The following is a 23,589-nucleotide window of genomic DNA, read 5'->3' as shown; positions in this document are numbered from 1 at the left end:
AAAGCATCGACTTCAATTAGTTCCACATCCTCTCACGTCCTGAGCACTGAAGAGCACCCATCTGTCTCTTCACCACCTGCCAAATTGCCCAGGTAGTCAGAGAGCCCTGGACAGGAGCCATCTCTACTTCTGTTCTCTGAATCTCTTGGCTTGGAAAGAGGGGGCCAGCCAAACAGAATTCTAGAATTTGAAGAAGAGGTAGTATGCAGTGATGCGCAACAATTTTGTCTCTCTGAATCTGAAGAGGTGGGTGGGCCAGTGCCTATGGTCAGCAGCACACCTCAGTACGCATCTGATGATGAGACTCAGGTGCCACTTTCTGGTGCGTACTGTGCTGTCGAGACTAACCAGGAGAAGCAGTTGTTTGAAGAGGGTGGTGTAGATGATGAGGTCCTTGACCCATCATGGCGTGAGGGACAGGAAGGTGGTAGGAGCAGCTCTGAGGAAGAGATTCCCCGAACGGCCCAAAAAGGAGGGAGAGGAAGGGTTGCCTGTAGCCTCCACTTCTGCACCCATTAGGAGCATGCCTCTGCCAAAACTCAAAACAGGCGCTCCCAAGACTTGCAGTGCCTGGTTCTTTTTTGACACAGCTGCAGATGACATTGGCTTTGTCAAATGAAAGCTGTGTAATCAGAAGGTGAAAAGAGGGAAAAGTGTCAGCAACCTCAATACCACAAATATGTGGAAACATGTGTGGACCAAGCACGTGGTGGAGTTACAAAGACACACTGAAGACCTAGGCCAACCTACAGCGCCACCTACCACCTCTTCAGCTCATGTTGTAGCATCTTCATCCAGCTCACACACAGCTGGTTCGACTTCCTCAAAGGATCGCCATGGAAGAACCTCTGGCACTGTTGTACAGAGAAACAGTGAAATTCTACCCACAGCACCATGTTCCCTGTCATCCTCACACTCCCAGGCCAGTCTACAGCCATCCTTAGCACAGACATGGGAGAAAAGGAGCCCATACTCGCCAAACCACCCCCGAGCACAGGCTCTGAATGCTGGCATTGCAAAACTACTGGCCCTTGAAATACTATCATTCAGGCTGGTGGAGACTGACACCTTCTGTAACTTGATGGCATTGGCAGTCCCACAATACAACGTGCCCAGCCGCTTTTATTTCAGCAGGCAAGCCGTCCCTGCCCTGCAACAGCATGCGGAGGGAAAAATTAAACATGCGCTACAAAACGCCGTCAGTAGCAAGGTCCACCTGACCACCGATGCGTGGACCAGTAAGCATGGACAGGGTCGATACCTTTCCCTCACTGCCCATTGGGTAAATGTTGTGGAGCCGCATACAGATCTTGAGAGTGGCGCTGTACGTGTTCTGCCAACTCCAAGGATTGCAGGAATCCAGTATGTACACATTGACTCCTCCTCATACTCCAGGTCCTCTGAATCAGCGCTGCAGGAGCCATCACAGTCTACCTTCACATCGACCCGTGAACGTTACCTGTTACGACCGATATGAGCACAGCCGTGGCCAAACGTCAACAGGCCGTATTGAAATTAATTTCTTTGGGGAATCGAAGCCACACAGAGCAGGAGCTCTGGAATGCCATCAAGCAGCAGAGCGACGTGTGGTTTGTGCCAGCGAATCTCCAGCCAGGCATGGTAGTGTGTGACAATGACCGAAATCTGGTGGCAGCTCTGGGCCTAGGCAACCTCACTCACATCCCATGTCTGCCACAACTTGGTCGTGCAGAGTTTTTTGAGGGACTATCCGGATCTTGATGCACTTCTGCACAAGATCCGCATAGAGTGCGTTCACTTGCGGCGTTCCAGCAACGCGAGATCGCGCATTGCAGCTCTGCAGCGCCGATTACGCCTTCTGGAACATCGCATCATATGTGACCTACCCACAAAGTGGAATTCAACGTTACATATGTTGGAGAGGTTGTGTGAGCAGGAGGCAGCAGTAATGGAGTACCGGTTGCAGCAGGCGCAAACAAGTCGCAGTGCGCGCCGTTCACACTTCACCACCACTGAGTAGGCCTCTATGAAGGACATTTGCCACGTTTTGCGTGCCTTCGATTATCCCACGCGGATGGCGATTGCAGATGATGCATTAGTCAGCATGACTATCCCCCTTATCTGCCTGCTTGAAAAAACACTGCAAGCACTAAGGGAGGAGGTTTTGGAAGAGGTGGAGGATGAGGAGTCACAAATGCCATCTGCTTCTGTACAGTCTGCGCAACGTAGTTCCTCACAAAGGCCTATGCAGGGGACACTTTGTGAGGAGGATGAGGAGGAGTCAATGGAGGAGGAAGACATCTGTCCAGAGGAGGGAGGTACACAATGCTCTAGTAGTCAGTATCTAGAGCGAGAGTGGGGTGATGCAGAGCAGGCAGAGATCACGCCTTAAGCAGGGGACAGCGTTTCTTGGCCAGTTGGCAGTCTGCAGCACATGGTTGATTTCATGCTGCAGTGCCTGAGAAACGACCGCCGCATCGCCCACATTCTCAACACGGCTGATTATTGGGTGTCCACCCTCCTAGATCCTCGCTACGGGGACAACTTACAAAGCCTCATAACACCGTTGAACCGGGAGCGTAAAATGCGGGAGTACCAAGACGCACTGGTGAATTCCATCATGTTCTCCATTCCACCCGAGAACAGTGCTGCTAGTGCTTTACAAAGCAGCTCATTGCGTCGAGGCAGTGGAGGAAGCTCTGCACAAAGAGGGAGCAGAAGCAGCGCCTCAGCACGAGGCAAGACCAGTATGGCCCAAATGTGGCAAAGTTTTGTGTCCCCGCCACAAATGTCTACACCATCACAGACGGCTCCAGTCAGCAGGAGGCAACGTTTCCGTCAGATGGTGACAGACTACATGTCTTGCCCTCTCAGTGTACTCCCAGACGGCTCTTCCCCCTTCAAGTTTTAGGTCTCTAAGCTGGATACATGGCCAGAGCTTAGCCAGTATGCATTGGAGGTGCTGGCTTGCCCTGCTGCTAGTGTATTATCGGAACGCGTCTTTAGTGCCGCAGGTGGTGTACTAACAGACCGTCGCATGCGCCTATCCTCCGATAATGTTGACCGGCTTACTTTTCTGAAAATGAACAAGGCCTGGATCTCGCATGAATTTGCTAGTCCTCTTCCAGAATAAATAATTGGTTGGCAACAGTATCCAGGTCTCCTGTTGTGTTCATGCTTCTAAGACCTGAACTGTAATCCCTGAGCTCCAACACCGCCAGTTGCTGTTCAGAAGTGCCGTCTGCACAGTCAACGCTTGGTCCAGTGTTATTGGGGTTCAGTAACGTCAGCTGATCCCCTGCTGTGTGCCCGGCAATCTCCTGCTCTGTCCACATCCATTCTACTACAGATTTTAAACTTGCTCCAATTAGGCCTCTGGCTCCTCTGTTTTCAGAATTATCCCTGAGCTCCAACACCGCCAGTTGCTGCTCAGAAGTGCCGTCAGCACAGTCAACACTTGCTTCAGTGTTATTGGGGTTCAGTAACGTCAGCTGATCCCCTGCTGTGTGTCCGGCAAATTCTCCTGCTCTGTCCACATCCACTCTACTACTAATTTAAAACTTGCTACAATTAGGCCTCTGGCTCCTCTTTATTTTTAGTATTTACCCTGGGTTCCAGCACGCCAGCTGTTTCCGGGTAGTGTCAATGTCACTTTGCCTCCAATATGTTGTCCTGTCGTGTTGAGGTCGGGTTAGCTGACTCTATGGTGCCTGCAGTTTAGGTGACTCCTATGTGGGCTGCAGGATCTGGTAATGAAGGCTGGTTCCATAGTGCCAATAAGACAAGCACCCACTGTAGGACTGTGGGTTTCGGTAACTCCGGCCGGCTCGCAGCCTTGCTACTTTTTTTTTTCATGTGTACCTTCTGCTACCCATCCAGGTTCCAGTACCGTCCGCTCGTTCTCGGCAGTGCCTTTGGCTTAGGTGCCTCCTTCTCGGTATCTGAGTTCCACCAACTTCTGCTGGTTCTTGGTAGTGCTTTCTGGCACAGGTACCTCCTGCTTAGTAACCGGGTTCCAATACCGTCAGCTGGTCCTCGGTAGTTCCTCAGCCTTCTTGTACCTTCTGCTACATTTCCAAGTTCAAGCTTTTTGAAATGGTTTTTGGTAATCACTCTGGATCTCCCTGACGATGACCCTGAAGACCACCCAGAAGAAGACGAGGACCCTGAAGGCCACCCTGAAGAAGACGGAGGACCCCGAAGACGACGAGCCTGAAGACCACCCCAAAGAAGACCAAGAAAATGACCAAGAGGACAAAGAACAAGAAGACAACGACCAAGATACAGAAGAACAAGAAAACCAAGAAGCAGAAGTACAAGAAGCTGCAGAACAAAAAGCAGAAGAACATTAAGCATAAGACTAAAAATCAGAAAAAAAGCAGAAGAAGACTAAGCAGTGTATGGGGGTGAGTCCGTTCCTCCTCGTGGTGCCCCTGGAAAAGACCTGCTGCTGCAGGCCAAACTGAACGCGGACAAATCCTGCTGTAAATCTTTTGTGACAGGCAGAACGGAAGGTGTAATCTTCAAACTTTTAGGGATAACAACTACAGGAATGACTGTCACAAATAAGAATATGATGAAGATGAAGAAGTAGAATATGAAGAAGAATAATAGTTGAATAAGAAGAATATGAAGAATGTAAAAAAAAAGAATAATAGGAAGAAGGTGAAGAAGAAGAAGATGAATAAGGTGAAGAAGAAGTTGATGAAAAAGATGCTGCTGCTGAGGATGATGAAGGAGAAAGTGTGGGAGAAGTAAAAAAGAAGGTGAAGAGCACTGAAGTAGTGAAACATAAATATCTGACAAAATATAAAAAAGCTTAACATAGTCAATGTCTTTGTAACTCCGAACGTCTTAAAAAAAAAATTAATTCCTGCTATTCCATTTGATTGGGCTAAACCTCTATGCCTTTAATGTCTCCCCCACCTCCCCCAATACATTCTACATTATTCTTAGTTGCTTTCCTTCATGTAGAATTAACCTACAAGGAAAGAAAGGGTTTATTTTCATTCCGATATTTGTGTCCCATTGACTTGCATTGGTTTCCGGTATCGGAATCGGCGATATCCGATATTTTTTGTGTATCGGTCCGATCCAATCGGATCCGATATTTCACAATATCGGAAGGTATCGCTCAACACTAGTCACCACCCATCTGGAAAAGTTTTCCTCCTCCCATATACTAATGTGCCATAAACAGGAAGTTGATATCACCAACCATTCCCATTTAATTTAGGTGTATCCATATAAATGGCCCACCCTGTATTCTCCAAGTTGGATTTAAGGGAAGCCTACAATCTGATTAGAATCAGAGAAGGGGACGAATGGAAAACAGAGTTCAATTCCCCTGAAGGGCATTTCGAGAGTCTGGTTATGTTATGCCTTTCAGTTTGACCAATGCACCTGCGGTGTTCCAGCATTTCATAAATTATATTTTCCATCATTTGGTGGAGAAGTTTGTGGGGGTCTATCTGGACAATATTTTGGTTCACTCACCTGATTTTGAGACACATTGGGGGCATGTTAAACAAGTGCTCCAGATATTAATGGATAACAAACTATATGCCAAACAGGAAAAATGTGTTTTCGCCGTTCAGGAGGTGAAGTTTTTGGGGTACTTGTTGTCATCTTGAGGCTTTCGGATGGATCCGGAGAAGATCAATGCAGTCCTTGATTGGGACCATCCAGAGAATCTGAAGGCTCTGTTTTCTGGGCTTTACTAATTTTTACCGGAATTTCATCCAAAATTACTCAGTAATTGTGAAACCCTTTACTGACATAACTAGGAAAGGGTCTGATTTTTCCAAATGGTCGGATGCCTCCCTCCAGGCTTTTTCTTCTTCAAAGAATTATTTTGCCACTGCACCTATACTTAGTCAACCCGATGTTTCCAAACCCTTTATTGTGGGAGTTGATTCGTTGGATGTAGGGGTTGGGGCTGTGTTGTCTCAGGGTCAGTCTCCTGGTAAATGGCGTCCATGCGTTTTCTTTTCTAAAAAATTGTCTTCGGCTGAGAGAAATTATGACGTGAGTAATAAGGAACTTTTGGCCATCAAATTGGTGTTCGAAGAATGGCGACATTGGTTTCAGGGGAATGTCCATCCCAATTACTGTTATTACTGACCATAAGAACCTGTCATATCTCCAGTCAGCTAAAGGTCTCAACCATAGGCAAGCCAGATGGTCCCTGTTTTTTACTAGGTTCAATTTTGTTGTCACTTTTTGTCCAGGGGTCAAAAGTGTCAAGGCCGATGCTTTGTCCGCAGCTTCCCTGGGGGAGGTGAAAACGAGAACCCTGCCCCGATATTACAGAAGGGGGTAGTCATTTCGGCATTATATCCTGAACTGAAGGGTGAGGAGTTGGAGGCTCAGAGGGACGTCCATGCCTCCTGCCCTTCCGAAAAGTTATTTGTACCATCTAATCTACCGCAAAGTATTTAAGGAACATCATAACTCTGTGCTTGCTGGACATCCAGGTGGTAAGGCAACCGTGGACCTCCTCTCTCGTCGTTTTTTGTGGCCGGGGTTGCATCAAGATGTGATTGAACACGTATCTGCTTGTAGTATTTGCGCGTGTTCTAAGGTTTCGCATACCCATCCGTCTGGTACTCTTCTTCCGCTACCTATCCCTAGCAGGCCATGGATACACTTGTCCATGGATTTTATTACTGACGTACTGGTTTCTGCAGGCAACATGGTGGTTTTGGTGGTTGTTGATAGGTTCAGTAAAATGGTTCACTTTGTCGCATTACCTGCACTTCTGCACTTCCCAATGCCAAGACACTTGCTCAGGTGTTTATAAATTAAATTGTGAAGCTTCACGGGGTTCCCTTCGATGTGGCGTCAGATCGGGGGACCCAGTTTGTTTCCAAGTTCTGGAAAGCATTCTTTTCTCGACTGGGGGTGCAGCTGTCCTTTTCCTCTGCCTTCCACCCTCAGTCAAATGGACAGACCGAGTGCGTCAATCAGAATTTGGAGACCTACCTCAGTTGTTTCGTATCCGAAAATCAGGAGGATTGGGCATCCTACTTACCGCTGGCAGAATCTGCCATTAATGATCATCGCCAAGAATCCACTAGCAGGTCACCGTTCTTTGGTGCATAAGGCTACCATCCACAGTTTGGTACCTTTAGTGGAGGAGGAGCTTTGGGAGTTCCTGAGGAGGAAAGTGTTGCTTTGTCGCTCTCCTCGGTGTGGCAGGAGGTTCTGAGTAATTTAAAGATCATGGGAGACAGGTATAAACGCATGGCTGACAGAGAACGCTTGCCAAGTCCAGACCTGAATGTGAATGACTGTGTGGTTGTCTAACAGGAATATTAGGTTGAAAGTCCCTTCTTGGAAGCTGGGATCTAGGTTTACTGGTCACTATAAAATAACCGCCGTCATTAACCCAGCATCGTTTCGTCTTGAGCTTCTTCAGGTCCACAATATTTTCCACAGGTCCTTACTCAAGAAATATGTGGAACCTCTTGAGCCCTCACCCATACCGCCGCCCCCAATAATGGTTGATGGTAATCTGGAGTTTCAGAATTCAAGGATTTTAGATTCTCGTCTCCGTCGTTCCCTACAATACTTGGTGCACTGGAAGGGTTATAGTCCAGAAGAGAGGATGTGGGTTTCAGCATCAGAGGTGAACGCTCCCAGGTTGGTTCGTTCATTTCACATCTCTAATCCTGAGAAAAGAGGACACTCGTAGAGGAGGGTGTATTGTCACAGGTGATATCAGATCAGCCTAGGAGGTCTCCACTCCCCCTTTCCCTAGTGTCTGGGCTTCCTTCCCCTCATCCCTTGTGTTGCCCTCAGTCTTTCCTACACTTGGTGTGAAGGATATTCTAGTCACATGTTCCCTGGTTGTCAGGTCTCCAGTCACAGAGTAATCTGACTCACAGCTGTAAGAGATAAGGGAGGGGGGCTTCAGTGTGAGTGTACCTCTGCAGTATGAGCTGACAGGCAGGCCCCCTGCTGAGATCCTCTCTTTTTTCTCAACATGTGCTATGTTGGGGAAGGTACTATACTTCAATACCGAGCTGTGGAAGAACTGCATGTCTCAGCTCTTCACAAAATGGAATTTCTAGCTCAGGAAAAGATAGCGAACACCAGACTGCATCCTAGCCCACTCTAGGCATCCCAGGCTTTTGGAACCTCCTACAACTGCTGGGCTTGGTACCCACACATAGCAGGGGCCAGGCCAGGTCCGTTAACACCAGAAGCGGTTCCCTAGGACCATCCAGTAAGGAGGTATAGGCAGCGTTAGTTCTGGGAGTCTCTTAGCCAGAAAGGAACAGGGGATGGAGACTTGGGCTGAACAGGGGGTAGGCAGTGGGCGTTTCCAGAGAGTTGGAAGGTCTGTGTAGCAAAAGCCTATGGTCTTTTTCCTGGGTAAGCTTGTGACATGCAGATGTGAGAAACAATTCCAGCAACCAAGCAGGGCACACATACTTCCCCATGTGGTCACCCAACCCCCGAGCTATGCTTTCCATCTAACTTGTAATTGACGGTAATTGAGATCTGTTATGCTTGATGTGCCATGCTTTTGTGTTTGTAACTCTGACCACTGTATATGTATAACCTTGTGTATATAGTAGATTGTATAGTGAGCCCTTATGGCGATTAAATATATAATTTAATATTGGGCTGGTCTTTTATCTCGAACCATGAACTTCACGCCTGTTGTACGGTCTGACGATGCACTACCGGGCTAGTTTCTAGCCCGATATAAGTCTGTTATATCAAATAGAAACTGGTGGCAGCTCTATCCAGGCCGACAAGGCTCTGCTTCACTGGAGTAGTGAAAGAGCCTCTCAGACTGTCCAGAGTGTGGGACAGTGTGGGGCCACATCAGCATCTGAGTGGACCACCTTGTTCCACTCCCTGGTGCCTCTCTGTACCCGCATGGACAGGAGGTGACGGTGTAGAACTGTGCCGATCTGACCTTACGCGTCCTTGACGGAGGTGCGGAACATCACATTGGCGCAAGGGGTAGATCCATATCACGTACTCCGTCTGGCATAGTGTGACGTCCGGAGGGTGGCGAGGTGTGGATCCACCGGAAGAAGCGACGACAGCGGGATTTTGCGGGGTCCCTCTAGTGCCGTTCCTTCACATTGATGGCAGCGGAGGAATTCTGCGTGGTCCCTCTGGTGCAGTTTCTTCACACCTTGTGTGACACCACTTCAATAGTTTATTAGCGCTTGTAGGTTTATGATAGACGAGTGTACTTTGGGTCACATCCCGTTCTTTCTTGATTAGTACATCCAGGAAAGGCAACTGGTAATAATTAAACTCCGATGTAAAACTAAGGTCCACTCTATTGACGCCGAGTTCCCTGAAATTCAGGAAACTGTTCACTCATCCCTGACCAGATGATAAAAATGTCTTCAATATATCTATATAATACTCCAATATATGTATACCACCACTTATAATCATCCCTGAATATTGTGGTTTCCTCCCACCAGCCCAGAAATAGGTTAGTATATGAGGGGGCACAGGGGCTCCCCATTGCAGTACCCCTGAGTTGGTGGAAGTACTTCCTATCAAAAAGAAAGAAATTATGAGTAAGAGTGAGTTTTAGAAGATCCTCCATGAAGGCATTATGTCTGCTACACTCTACTGATGTCGATTTCAAGAAATGTCTTACCCCTGATACATCCTCAGGTGTTATATTACTGTACAAAGCCTCAAAATGTAGTAAGGCCTACTCCCCAAGAGTATACATGTAGGGGAGCAGAAAAAGGTAAAACCATTTTCCAGAGGAATTATTCCAACTGTAAAAAGTCAAGACTTATTCCAACTGCAGGACCTCAGGCGGTACTGTGGGAACATTATGACCTCCTGACGAAGCAATACGCGAAACACGCATTGAGGTACTAGGCAGTGTGGTTTCTGCTACTATGGCACACGGTGTGTATTGAAACATGTTAAGGTTATGACTGCCTCTTATATGTGCAACTGATTTCTGTGTACACAGCTGTGTGGTTCGGATACCATAATTTATATTTCGGCCAAAATAGTGCTGCTAGGGTGTATTATTATAACATGATGCTGGTCTAACTGTACAGGCATTGCTGCACTACCTGCTTTGACATATGTGTGCACTAATGGAATTATATTTGATTGTGCTAATTTGTTTTTTGATCAGGCATGTAATTAAGTAACCACTTAAAAGTTATATATTTGTGATATTTATCAATAAACCCTTGTATAATATCTGTGCCTCTATATTATAAACCACACTGCTCTTGTGGTTTTTAGATGTTTTTTTAGGGGCTTTTTTATGGTTTTCAGTTATTGTGTGATAATAAAGAATAACATATGAGGTTTATTTCTCTATGAATTGAATTTTGACGGAGTTACTTAATATAGACTGGTGGTAATAACTTAAGAGGTTCTCCACTACTATCGAGCATGCCCCCATCGATGTAAATGGTGGATTTAAGATGTTTTGTAAATACTTTGCACAGTCATTCTTGCCTGCGAGCGACGCTATTGCTGATCGCTCACCAGGCATCACGTGACCCCGGCTGCAGCTGGCTGACATATGCTAATGTGACGTCATCGTGTCCCTCTCCTCATTCATTGGGAAAGCGCGCGGTGGATGCTGGGCTGTGACGTGCGGTGAAAGCCCACCCACAGTCCATAAATCAGGGGGGGGGAGAGCATCACTGGGTCACGCCTGGCTGCAGTCGGAACTTGACGTGACATCAGCGGATGCCAGAACCGGATGCCGTCGGGGTCACGTGATGCCTGGTGAGCAGTCAGCAATAGCGCCCCTCACAGGCAAGATTGACAGTGCAAGTTATTTACAAAAAGTCTTTCCTTCCATCGTTTAAATCCATGGGGGCATTCTCTATAGTAGTGAACAACCTTTTTAGATATGACACTATTGGGTACCCCCATTATCTATAATTAAATATTGAAAACTACAATGGGTCTATATATCCAAATCTATATACTAACTGTGGAAACATTATGCTGTGTGTGGGGGGCATCATACATACTGCATAAGGGGCATTACACTGTGTGGGGGGCATCATACATAGTGCATAAGGGGCATAATGGGGGCATTACACTGTGGGGGGCATCATACATACTGCATAAGGGGCATAATGGAGGCATTGCACTGTGTGAGGGCATCATACATACTGCATAAGGGGCATAATGGGGGCATCATACATCCTGCATAAGGGGCATAATGGGGGCATTACACTGTGTGGGGGCATCATACATACAGCACAAGGAGCATAATGGGGGCATTACACTGTGTGAGGGCATCATACATCCTGCATAAGGGGCATAATGGGGGCATTACACTGTGTGGGGGGCATCATACATACTGCATAAGGGGCATAATGGGGGCATTACACTGCTTGGGGGCATCAGTCATACTACATAACGGGCATAATGGGGGCATTACACTGTGTGGGGGCATCATACATATGGCATAAGGGGCATAATGGGGCATTACACTGTGTGGGGGCATCATACATACTGCATTATGGGCATAATGGGGGGCATTACACTGTTTGGGGGCATCATACTGCATAAAGGGCATAATGGGGGCATTACACATACTGCATAAGGGGCATAATGGGGGCATTACACTGTGTGGGGGCATCATACATCCTGCATAAGGGGCATAATGGGGGCATTACACTGTGGGGGGCATCATACATACTGCATAAGGGTCATAATGGGGGCATTACACTGTGTGGGGGCATCATACATACTGCATAATGGGCATAATGGGGGCATTACACTGTGTGGGCATCATACATCCTGCATAAGGGGCATAATGAGGGCATTACACTGTGTGGGGGCATCATACATACTGCATAAGGGGCATAATGGGGGCATTACACTGTGTGGGGGCATCATACATCCTGCATAAGGGGCATAATGGGGGCATTACACTGTGTGGGCATCATACATCCTGCATAAGGGGCATAATGGGGGCATTACACTGTGTGGGGGCATCATACATCCTGCATAAGGAGCATAATGGGGGCATTACACTGTGTGGGGGCATCATACATACTGCATAAGGGGCATAATGGGGGCATTACACTGTGTGGGGGCATCACACATCCTGCATAAGGAGCATAATGGGGGCATTACACTGTGTGGGGGCATCATACATCCGACATAAGGGGCATAATGGGGGCATTACACTGTGTGGGGGCATCATACATCCTACATAAGGAGCATAATGGGGGCATTACACATCCTGCATAAGGGGCATAATTGGGGCATTACACTGTGTGGGGGCATCATACATCTGGTATAAGGGGCATAATGGGGGCATTACACTGTGTGGGGGCATCATACATCCTGCATAAGGGGCATAATGGGGGCATTACACTGTGTGGGGGCATCATACATCCTGCATAAGGGGCATAATGGGGGCATTACACTGTGTGGGGGCATCATACATCCTGCATAAGGGGCATAATGGGGGCATTACACTGTGTGGGTGCATCATACATCCTGTATAAGGGGCATAATGGGGGCATTACACTGTGGGGCAGTAAAGGGGTCCTGTACTATGAGAACAATACGTTTCCTCCCTTCCTGTCTCCATAGTTGGGTCGAATGTATCTATTACAGGAAACAGAACAAAAACCTTATGATTGTTATAAAGGGGCAACACAAGACCCCAAAAGAGTCTCGGTGCTGAAGGGGTTAATGCCCCCTGCGCCCAGTAATGGGGTCTCCACATACCTCCACCTGCAGAGCCGCCACCACATATATGGCTGCTCTGTGCGCACAGGAGCTGTGATGAGGTCACAGGAGGGGAGGAGTCAGGGGTCACATGATCAGGGGCCTCAGTGGATGCAGGACTCTGCTGTGCTGGTTGTCATGGTGCTGGATGAGCTGAAGTTTATGTGTGGGGTCAGGAGGGGTTTACAGTGTGGATGTAGCAGAGCCGTGTGTGTACGAGGTGTACGGAGCAGAGCCGCGTGTGTACGAGGTGTACGGAGCGGAGCCGCGTGTGTACGAGGTGTACGAAGCAGAGCCGTGTGTGTACGAGGTGTACGGAGCAGAGCCGTGTGTGTACGAGGTGTACGGAGCAGAGCCGCACGTGTACGAGGTGTACGGAGCGGAGCCGTGTGTACGAGGTGTACGGAGCGGAGCCGTGTGTGTACGAGGTGTACGGAGCAGAGCCGCGTGTGTACGAGGTGTACGGAGCGGAGCCGCGTGTGTACGAGGTGTACGGAGCAGAGCCGCGTGTGTACGAGGTGTACGGAGCAGAGCCGCGCGTGTACGAGGTGTACGGAGCAGAGCCGTGTGTGTACGAGGTGTATGGAGCGGAGCCGCGTGTGTGCGAGGTGTACGGAGCGGAGCCGCGTGTGTACGAGGTGTATGGAGCGGAGCCGCGTGTGTACGAGGTGTACGGAGCAGAGCCATGTGTGTACGAGGTGTATGGAGCGGTGCCGCGTGTGTGCGAGGTGTACGGAGCAGAGCCGTGTGTGTACGAGGTGTACGGAGCAGAGCCGTGTGTGTACGAGGTGTACGGAGCAGAGCCGTGTGTGTAGGAGGTGTATGGAGCGGTGCCGCGTGTGTAGGAGGTGTATGGAGCGGTGCCGCGTGTGTACGAGGTGTATGGAGCGGTGCCGCGTGTGTACGAGGTGTATGGAGCGGTGCCGCGTGTGTACGAGGTGTATGGAGCGGTGCCGCGTGTGTACGAGGTGTATGGAGCGGTGCCGCGTGTGTACGAGGTGTATGGAGCGGTGCCGCGTGTGTACGAGGTGTACGGAGCAGAGCCGCGTGTGTACGAGGTGTACGGAGCAGAGCCGTGTGTGTGCGAGGTGTACGGAGCGGAGCCGTGTGTGTGCGAGGTGTACGGAGCAGAGCCGTGTGTGTACGAGGTGTACGGAGCGGAGCCGTGTGTGTACGAGGTGTACGGAGCGGAGCCGCGTGTGTACGAGGTGTACGGAGCGGAGCCGCGTGTGTACGAGGTGTACGGAGCGGAGCCGTGTGTACGAGGTGTACGGAGCGGAGCCGTGTGTACGAGGTGTACGGAGCGGAGCCGTGTGTGTACGAGGTGTACGGAGCGGAGCCGTGTATGTACGAGGTGTACGGAGCGGAGCCGTGTGTGTACGAGGTGTACGGAGCAGAGCCGTGTGTACGAGGTGTACGGAGCGGAGCCGCGTGTGTACGAGGTGTACGGAGCGGAGCCGCGTGTGTACGGAGCGGAGCCGCGTGTGTACGAGGTGTACGGAGCAGAGCCGTGTGTACGAGGTGTACGGATCGGAGCCGCGTGTGTACGAGGTGTACGGAGTGGAGCCGCGTGTGTACGAGGTGTACGGAGCGGAGCCGCGTGTGTACGAGGTGTACGGAGCGGAGCCGCGTGTGTACGAGGTGTACGGAGCAGAGCCGTGTGTGTACGAGGTGTACGGTCAGTATATCACTTATCTCTATAAATGTACATACAGTACAGAATATACACATACTGACCCTATATACATACAGTACAGAATATATACATACTGACCCTATACACATACAGTACAGAATATATACATACTGACCCTACACACATACAGTACAGAATATATACACACTGACCCTATATACATACAGTACAGAATATATACACACTGACCCTATACACATACAGTACAGAATATATACACACTGACCCTATACACATACCGTACAGAATACATACACACTGACCCTATACACATACCGTACAGAATACATACACACTGACCCTATACACATACAGTACAGAATATATACACACTGACCCTATACACATACAGTACAGAATATATACATACTGACCCTATATACATACAGTACAGAATATATACACACTGACCCTAGACACATACAGTGCAGAATATATACATACTGACCCTATATACATACAGTACAGAATATATACATACTAACCCTATACACATACAGTACAGAATATATACATACTGACCCTATATACATACAGTACAGAATATATACATACTGACCCTATACACGTACACTACAGAATATATACATACTGACCCTATACACATACAGTACAGAATATATACATACTGACCCTATACACATACAGTACAGAATATATACACACTGACCCTATACACATACAGTACAGAATATATACACACTGACCCTATACACATACCGTACAGAATACATACACACTGACCCTATACACATACAGTACAGAATATATACACACTGACCCTATACACATACAGTACAGAATATATACATACTGACCCTATATACATACAGTACAGAATATATACACACTGACCCTATACACATACAGTGCAGAATATATACATACTGACCCTATATACATACAGTACAGAATATATACATACTAACCCTATACACATACAGTACAGAATATATACATACTGACCCTATATACATACAGTACAGAATATATACATACTGATCCTATACACGTACACTACAGAATATATACATACTGACCCTATACACGTACAGTACGGAATATATACATACTGACCCTATACACGTACAGTACAGAATATATACATACTGACCCCATACACATAGGCTGCGTGCCCACGTAGCGTTTTTCAAGCATTTATGATGCGGAATTTCCGCAGCGTAAACGCTTGTGAAACGCTAGGTAATCCGCACCCCATGGTCCCCAAGGGGATTCCGCAAGTTCTATGCCCACGCTGCGTTTATGCTGCGTTCAAAAATCCGCAGCATGTTCATTAATTTTGCGTTTCCGCAAGCGGAATTGCCTTTTGCAATGCATTAAAAAACGCAAGGCAATTCCGCATGTGGAAAACGCGCGATAAACGCGTGCGGAATTCCGCATGCGTTTTTACTTGCAGAAATGAAGCAGACATTTTCTGCTTCATTTCTGCATCGTGGGCACATAGCCATACAGTACAGAATATATACATACTGACCCTATACACATACAGTACAGAATATATACATACTGACCATATACAGTACAGTATACATACAGACCCTATATACATACAGTACAGAATATATACATACTGACCCTATATACATTCTTTACCCTATTACCTTTTGTACATTGCTGATAAATCCGGACATAATGACGACACATGGACTGAAGAACAATAGGGATGAGAATCGTCCGTGGTTTCTAGATGGAGTCGGCTCGTCTCTGCTGTGAAGGGTTTGTCCGGTCAGTTGGTGACGCTGTCAGGATTTCCCAGTGTTGATTAGCGCTGGGCTACAATGAAATGACAAGTTCATAAGTCTAGGACATAAAATATCACAAAGAAAAGCTCTAGGATTACAATGAAATTCTAATTTTATTAAATTACAATACAGGAAAAAATAAATATCTACTATATAATCGGCTTATCCCGTCTGTCTGTCCGTCCAGGAAATCCCGCGTCGCTGATTGGTCCGGCAGCGGCCAATCAGTGACGCGGGATTTCAGAACAAGATAGCGGCAGTTAGCGGCTCATCTGCCTTGCTCCCCGGTCCTCCCTTCACACTTGCCGTTGGGAAATCAGCAGTCCTAGCCGCTGATCTCCCGACGGTACCCGCATGGAGGTCAGCGGCGATGCAGCCGGGAGATGACCAGCGCTTAGCCGGTCATCTCCCGGCTGCTCGCAGCAGAAGTACCCGCACAGGCAGCGCAGCTCCCCGGTCCTCACTAACACAGTTCGCTGATTGGTCGCGGCCGGCTTATGTCACGACTATTTGCGGCTGCAGCTAAGGGGTCTCCTGTTTCGCGTTCCATGGTGAGTGATGGAGTGTGGGCGGGGTTATCCCCCATCCCGTCACACCCGGCATCCACCGCACGCGCATTCATTGACAGAGCGCGCGGTGGATGCTGGGTGTGACACGATGGGGGATAACCCCGCCCACAGCCCGTCATTCACCGTGGTACGTGGAACAGGAGACCCCTGGCTGCAGCCGCAAATAGTCATAGAATCATAGAATGGTAGAGTTGGAAGGGACCTCCTGGGTCATCTGGTCCAACCCCCTGCTCAAAGCAGGATTCACTAAATCATCTCAGACAGATGTCTGTCCAGCCTCTGTTTGAAGACGTCCATTGAAGGGGAACTCACCACCTCTCGTGGCAGCCTGTTCCACTCATTAATCACCCTAACTGTCAAAAAGTTTTTTCTAATATCTAATCTGTGTCTCCTCCCATTTAGTTTCATCCCATTGCTTCTAGTCTTTCCTTGTGCAAATGAGAATAAAGATGATCCTTCTACAATGTGACAGCCCGTGACATATTTGTAGACAGCTATTAAGTCTCCTCTCAGTCTTCTTTTTTGCAAGCTAAACATTCCCAAATCCTGCAACCGTTCCTCATAGGACATGGTTTGCAGACCAGTCACCATTCTGGTCGCTCTTCTCTGAACTTGCTCCAGTTTGTCTATGTCTTTTTTAAAATGTGGTGCCCAAAACTGTACACAGTATTCCAGATGAGGTCTGACCAAAGAGGAGTAAAGACCGATAATGACTTCACGTGATCTAGACTGTATGCTTCTGTTAATACATCCCAGAATTGTATTTGCCTTTTTTGCTGCTGCATCACACTGTTGACTCATGTTCAGTCTATGATCTATTAGTATACCTAAGTCTTTTTCGCATGTACTGTTGCTTAGCTCTATTCCTCCCATTCTGTATATGCTTTTTTCATTTTTATTGCCCTGATGTAGTACTTTGCATTTTTCCCTGTTAAAAACCATTCTGTTGGTTGCTGCCCACTGCTCCAGTTTATTTAGGTCTTTTTGAATCCTCTCTCTCTCTTCTCTAGTATTAGCTATCCCTCCTAGCTTTGTGTCATCAGCAAATTTAATCAGTTTACCCTCAATTCTTTCATCTAAATCATTGATAAAGATGTTGAACAATACAGGTCCCAGGACGGAGCCCTGTGGTACCCCACTTGAGACATTCATCCAGCTGGATGTGAAGCCATTTACAACCACCCTTTGAGTCCGATCACTAAGCCAGTTATGAATCCACCTAACAGTTGCCTGGTCCATTGCATACTTGGTCATTTTTTCAATAAGGATGGTGTGAGATACTTTGTCAAATGCTTTGCTGAAGTCAAGATATACTATATCTACACCATTTCCCTGATCCACCCAGTCAGTGATTCTGTCATAGAAGGAAATTAAGTTAGTCTGACATGACTTGTTAGTTACAAACCCATGCTGACTCTGGTTAATCACTTCATTCTTATCCATGTACTTACATACATGTTGTTGAATAATTTGTTCAAAGATCTTTCCTGGTATAGAAGTCAGACTCACCGGCCTATAGTTCCCTGGGTCCACCTTCTTCCCCTTTTTGAAGATAGGAACAACATTTGCTCTTCTCCAGTCTTCTGGGACTTCTCCTGTTCTCCAAGAATTTTCAAAGATTATGGAGAGTGGTTCTAAAATTTCTTCTACGATCTCCTTCAGTACTCTGGGGTGTAATTCATCTGGACCTGGAGACTTGAACTCATTTATGTTAGCTAAATATTCCCTCACAATCTTTCTGTTTACAGATAACTTGGATTCCTTTAAAAGGACAGTGAAGATCAGTTGATGTTACATTTTCTTTCTGAGAGAAAACAGATGCAAAATAGGAGTTAAAAAGTTCGGCCTTCTCAACATCCTCTCTTACCATTTCTCCATTTTCATCCTGTAAAAATCCTATAGCATCTTTGACTTTTCTTTTACTTTTGACATACCCCCAAAATCCTTTTTTATTGCTTTTGACATCTCTTGCAAGCCTTAATTCATTGTCAGCTTTAGCTAACCTGATACGTGCCCTGCAGGATCTGCAGACTGCATTATAATCTTCTTTAGATATGCCTCCCTCTTTCCATTTAATAAACATTGCTTTCTTTCTTTTTAGCATGTGTTTAAGTTCTGTGTTCATCCATCCTGGTTTCCTTAAATGCTTCCCATTCTTCCTACTTTTCGGGATTGTTAACGATTGTGCTTTGAGAATCTCATTTTTAAAAATTTCCCATCCTTCCTGGACATTTTTGTCCTTAAGGACATCCAGCCATTGGATCCCTCCTATTCTCTTTCTGAGTCTCTTAAAATCTGCCTTTCTAAAATCTAACCTTGAAGTTTGAGTCTTCACATGTCTTCCTCCTCTAGTTATCCAAAATTCTATAATAGCATGATCGCTACCTCCTAGGGTCCCAGCCACCTTTACCTCCTCAACCATTTCCTCCCTGTTTATAAGGATTAGATCCAAAGTAGCAGATCCCCTTGTTTTCTCCCCTACCTTTTGGAAGATAAAGTTGTCAGCAAGAGAGGATAAGAATTTGCTTGACCTGTTAGTTTTACTTGAGAGAGATTCCCAACAAATGTCTGGATAGTTGAAATCTCCCATGACCACTACGTCATATTTTTTTGAGAACTTGGTCATTTGATACATAAAGAGTTCATCCATATCTTCAGCTTGCCCAGGTGGCCTGTAGTAAATGCCTACAATGGTGTCCTTTCCGTTGTTCTCTCCTTGTATTCTTACCCAAACAGTTTCCACAGAACTCCCAGTCTCTGAAGCTTCAATCTCTGTGCAGATATACGCTTTTCTAACATACAATGCGACACCTCCTCCTCGTTTATCAAGTCTGTTTCTTGCAAATAAGTTGTATCCTTTTAGCCTTTTATGCCAATCATGTGTATCGTCCCACCAAGTTTCAGTGATTCCAATGACATCATATTTCTTTTCCTGCATTAGTAGTTCCAATTCTCCTTGTTTGTTGCCCATGCTTTGTGCATTTGTATAAAAACATTTTAGTTTGTGATTGGTTTCTCTTCCTCCCATATTTTTATTATTTAAATTGTTTTGTCTTTGTTCTTCCTTTCCACTTCCAGTAGCAGAGATCTCAATAGTATTTGTCAGCTGTATGGCTTTTTCTGGCCTTTTGCTTCCCTTCCCACATTGTTCTAGTTTAAAGCTCTCCTGATGAGTGTAGCAAGGCGACTTCCAAATACATGTTTTCCAGTCTTCGTAAGGTGCACCCCATCTCTAGCAAGTAGTCCGTCGTATAGGTAATTCATTCCGTGATCCAGAAATCCAAATCCTTGTTGACGGCACCATCGACGTAGCCAGTTGTTCACCTGTAGAATCTTATTCCACCTCATTGTTCCATGGCCATCCACTGGGAGGATGGATGAGAAGACCACCTGCACTCCCAATTCTTTCACTTTCTTGCCTAAGTCTTCAAAGTCACTGCAGATGGTTTCCAGGTCCTTTCTTGCGGTGTCATTTGTCCCCACATGTATTAGCAGGAATGGGTAGTGATCTGTAGTGATGTAAGCGGAAGCAAGAGCCGGCTGCAGCCGGGGGAATTGCGTCCTGGCTGTGCGTAGTCAGCGATGTTGTCACAAGCAGTATTGACAACATGACGTAATTACAAAATTCATTAGGGGCCCCGAGGGGATACATTGTGAGGTTAATTTAAAGTAGTGCACAACCCATTTAAATACTGCTTCGCTGATTAGTCGCGCCCGGTCGGCCGCATACATATTCTAGAATACCCGATGCGTTAGAATTCGGCCACCATCTAGTATATATATATTATATACTGTGTATATATATATATATATATATATATATATATATATATATATATATACAGTGCCTACAAGTAGTATTCAACCCCCTGCAGATTTAGCTGGTTGACACATGCGGAATTAACTTGGCATTGTGACATTTGTACTGTAGATCAGCCTGGAAGTGGGAAATGCACTGCAGCAAATATTGTTTTTGTTTTTTTTTGTTGTTTTTTTTTTAAAACGTTAAAAGTTAATTCAGAGTGTCATTTATTATTCAACCCCTCAAACCACAAGAATTATGTTTGGTCCCCCTAAAGTATTAAGAAGTAGTTCAGGCACCAAGAATAATGAGCTTCACATGTGTGGATTAAAGATCTCTTTTGCCAGCCTTTTCTGACTATTTAAGACCCTCCCCAAACTTGTGAACAGCACTCAGACATGGTCAACATGGGAAAGACAAAAGAGCATTCCAAGGCCATCAGAGACAAGATCGTGGAGGGTCACAAGGCTGGCAAGGGGTACAAAACCCTTTCCAAGGAGTTGGGCCTACCTGTCTCCACTGTTGGGAGCATCATCCGTAAGTGGAAGGCTTATGGAACTACTGTTAGCCTTCCACGGCCTGGACAGCCTTTGAAAGTGTCCTCCCGTGCCGAGGCCAGGCTTGTCCGAAGAGTCAAGGCTAACCCAAGGACAACAAGGAAGGAACTCCGGGAAGATCTCATGGCAGTGGGGACATTGGTTTCAGTCAATACCATAAGTAACGTACTCCACCGCAATGGTCTCCGTTCCAGACGAGGCCGTAAGGTACCTTTACTTTCAAAGCGTCATGTCAAGGCTCGTCTACAGTTTGCTCATGATCACTTGGAGGACTCTGAGACAGACTGGTTCAAGCTTCTATGGTCTGATGAGACCAAGATCGAGATCTTTGGTGCCAACCACACACGTGACGTTTGGAGACTGGATGGCACTGCATACGACCCCAAGAATACCATCCCTACAGTCAAGCATGGTGGTGGCAGCATCATGCTGTGGGGCTGTTTCTCTGCCAAGGGGCCTGGCCATCTGGTCCGCATCCATGGGAAGATGGATAGCACGGCCTACCTGGAGATTTTGGCCAAGAACCTCCGCTCCTCCATCAAGGATCTTAAGATGGGTCGTAATTTCATCTTCCAACAAGACAACGACCCAAAGCACACAGCCAAGAAAACCAAGGCCTGGTTCAAGAGGGAAAAAGTCAAGGTGTTGGAGTGGCCTAGTCAGTCTCCTGACCTTAACCCAATTGAAAACTTGTGCAAGGAGCTCAAGAATAAAGTCCACATGAGACACCCAAAGAACCTAGATAACTTGGAGAAGATCTGCATGGAGGAGTGGGCCAAGATAACTCCACAGACCTGTGCCGGCCTGATCAGGTCTTATAAAAGACGATTATTAGCTGTAATTGCAAACAAGGGTTATTCCACAAAATATTAAACATAGGGGTTGAATAATAATTGACCCACACTTTTATGTTTAAAATTTAATAAAATTCAACTGAGCAACATAACTTTTTGGTTTGTAAGATTTATGCTTCTGTTCATAAAACCTACTCTCGTTTGCAGTTTGAAGGCTCTAACTTATTTGCATCTTATCAAACCAGCTAAATCTGCAGGGGGTTGAATACTACTTGTAGGCACTGTATATATATATATATATATATATATATATATATATATATATATATATATACACACAGTAGATGGTGGCCCGATATATATATATTTTGTACTGTGTTAGCCAGCTTTCAACCTGTTACTATCTTTTCAGTTAGTCATTAAAAGGTATCAACCACTGAGGACTCTCAAATTTAAATATTTTTAAAAAATTACAAAAAATCATGTAAAAACAAGGAAACCTCAGGAAAGTGCAGAGCATTAGATTGTGACTATCAGATTAGTAATATACAGAAGTATATGTGAAATAGGAAAGAATTAATAACTGATTAAGTGCTAGTGTAATACAGTGCTGGCCAAAAGTATTGGCACCCCTGCAATTCTGTCAGATAATACTCAGTTTCTTCCTGAAAATGATTGCCATCACAAATTCTTTGGTATTATTCTCTTCATTTAATTTGCTTGCAAGGAAAAAACACAAAAGAGAATGAAGCAAATATCAAATCATTGATCATTTCACACAAAACTCCAAAAAAGGGACGGACAAAAGTATTGACACCCTCATCCTTGGTTGCACAACCTTTAGCCAAAATAACTGCGAACAACCGCTTCCGCTAACCATCAATGAGTTTCTTACAATGCTCTGCTGGAATTGTAGACCATTCTTCTTTGGCAAACTGCTCCAGGTCCCTGATATTTGAAGGGTGCCTTCTCCAAACTGCCATTTTGATATCTCTCCACAGGTGTTCTATGGGATTTAGGTCTGGACTCATTGCTGGCCACCTTAGAAGTCTCCAGTGCTTTCTCTAAAATCATTTAATAGTGCTTTTGGAAGTGTGTTTTGGGTCATTGTCCTGCTGGAAGACCCATGACCTCTGAGGGAGACCCAGCTTTCTCACACTGGGCCCTACATTATGCTGCAAAATTTGTTGGTAATCTTCAGACTTCATAATGCCATGCACAGTCAAGCAGTCCAGTGCCAGAGGCAGCAAAGCAACCCCAAAACATCAGGGAACCTGCGCCATGTTTGACTGTAGGGACCGTCTTCTTTTCTTTGAATGCCTCTTTTTTTTTCCTGTACACTCTATGTTGATGCTTTTTCCCAAAAAGCTCTACTTTTGTCTCATCTGATCAGAGAACATTCTTCCAAAATGTTTTAGGCTTTCTCAGGTAAGTTTTGGCAAACTCCAGCCTGGCTTTTTTATGTCTCGGGGTAAGAAGTTGGGTCTTCCTGGGTATCCTACCATACAGTCCCTTTTCATTCAGACGCCGACAGATAGTACGGGTTGACACTGTTGTACCCTCGGACTGCATGGCAGCTTGAACTTGTTTGGATGTTAGTCGAGGTTCTTTATCCACCATCTGCACAATGTTGCGTTGAAATCTCTCGTCAATTTTTCTTTTCCGTCCACATCTAGGGAGGTTAGCCACAGTGCCATGGGCTTTAAACT

General features: G+C 46.2%; 1 protein-coding gene across 1 annotated transcript in view; it reads right to left on the bottom strand.

Moving 5' to 3' along the window:
• LOC141235452 (uncharacterized) overlaps nt 1–12,781 on the bottom strand; it is a 36,865-nt gene extending 24,084 nt beyond the window's left edge. The window contains exon 1 of the mRNA XM_073668132.1: nt 12,700–12,781. The gene's annotated coding sequence lies outside the window, so the exon portion shown is untranslated. The remainder of the gene's footprint in view (nt 1–12,699) is intronic.
• Between the last annotated feature and the right edge of the window lie 10,808 nt (nt 12,782–23,589).

This window comes from Phyllobates terribilis, unplaced genomic scaffold, assembly GCF_046119375.1.
Source record: "Phyllobates terribilis strain yellow unplaced genomic scaffold, ASM4611937v1 Scaffold_673__1_contigs__length_839561, whole genome shotgun sequence".
NCBI classification, from domain to species: Eukaryota; Metazoa; Chordata; class Amphibia; order Anura; family Dendrobatidae; genus Phyllobates; species Phyllobates terribilis.
Note: the sequence above shows the minus strand (reverse complement) of the source record. Positions and strands in the feature narration are given on the sequence as shown.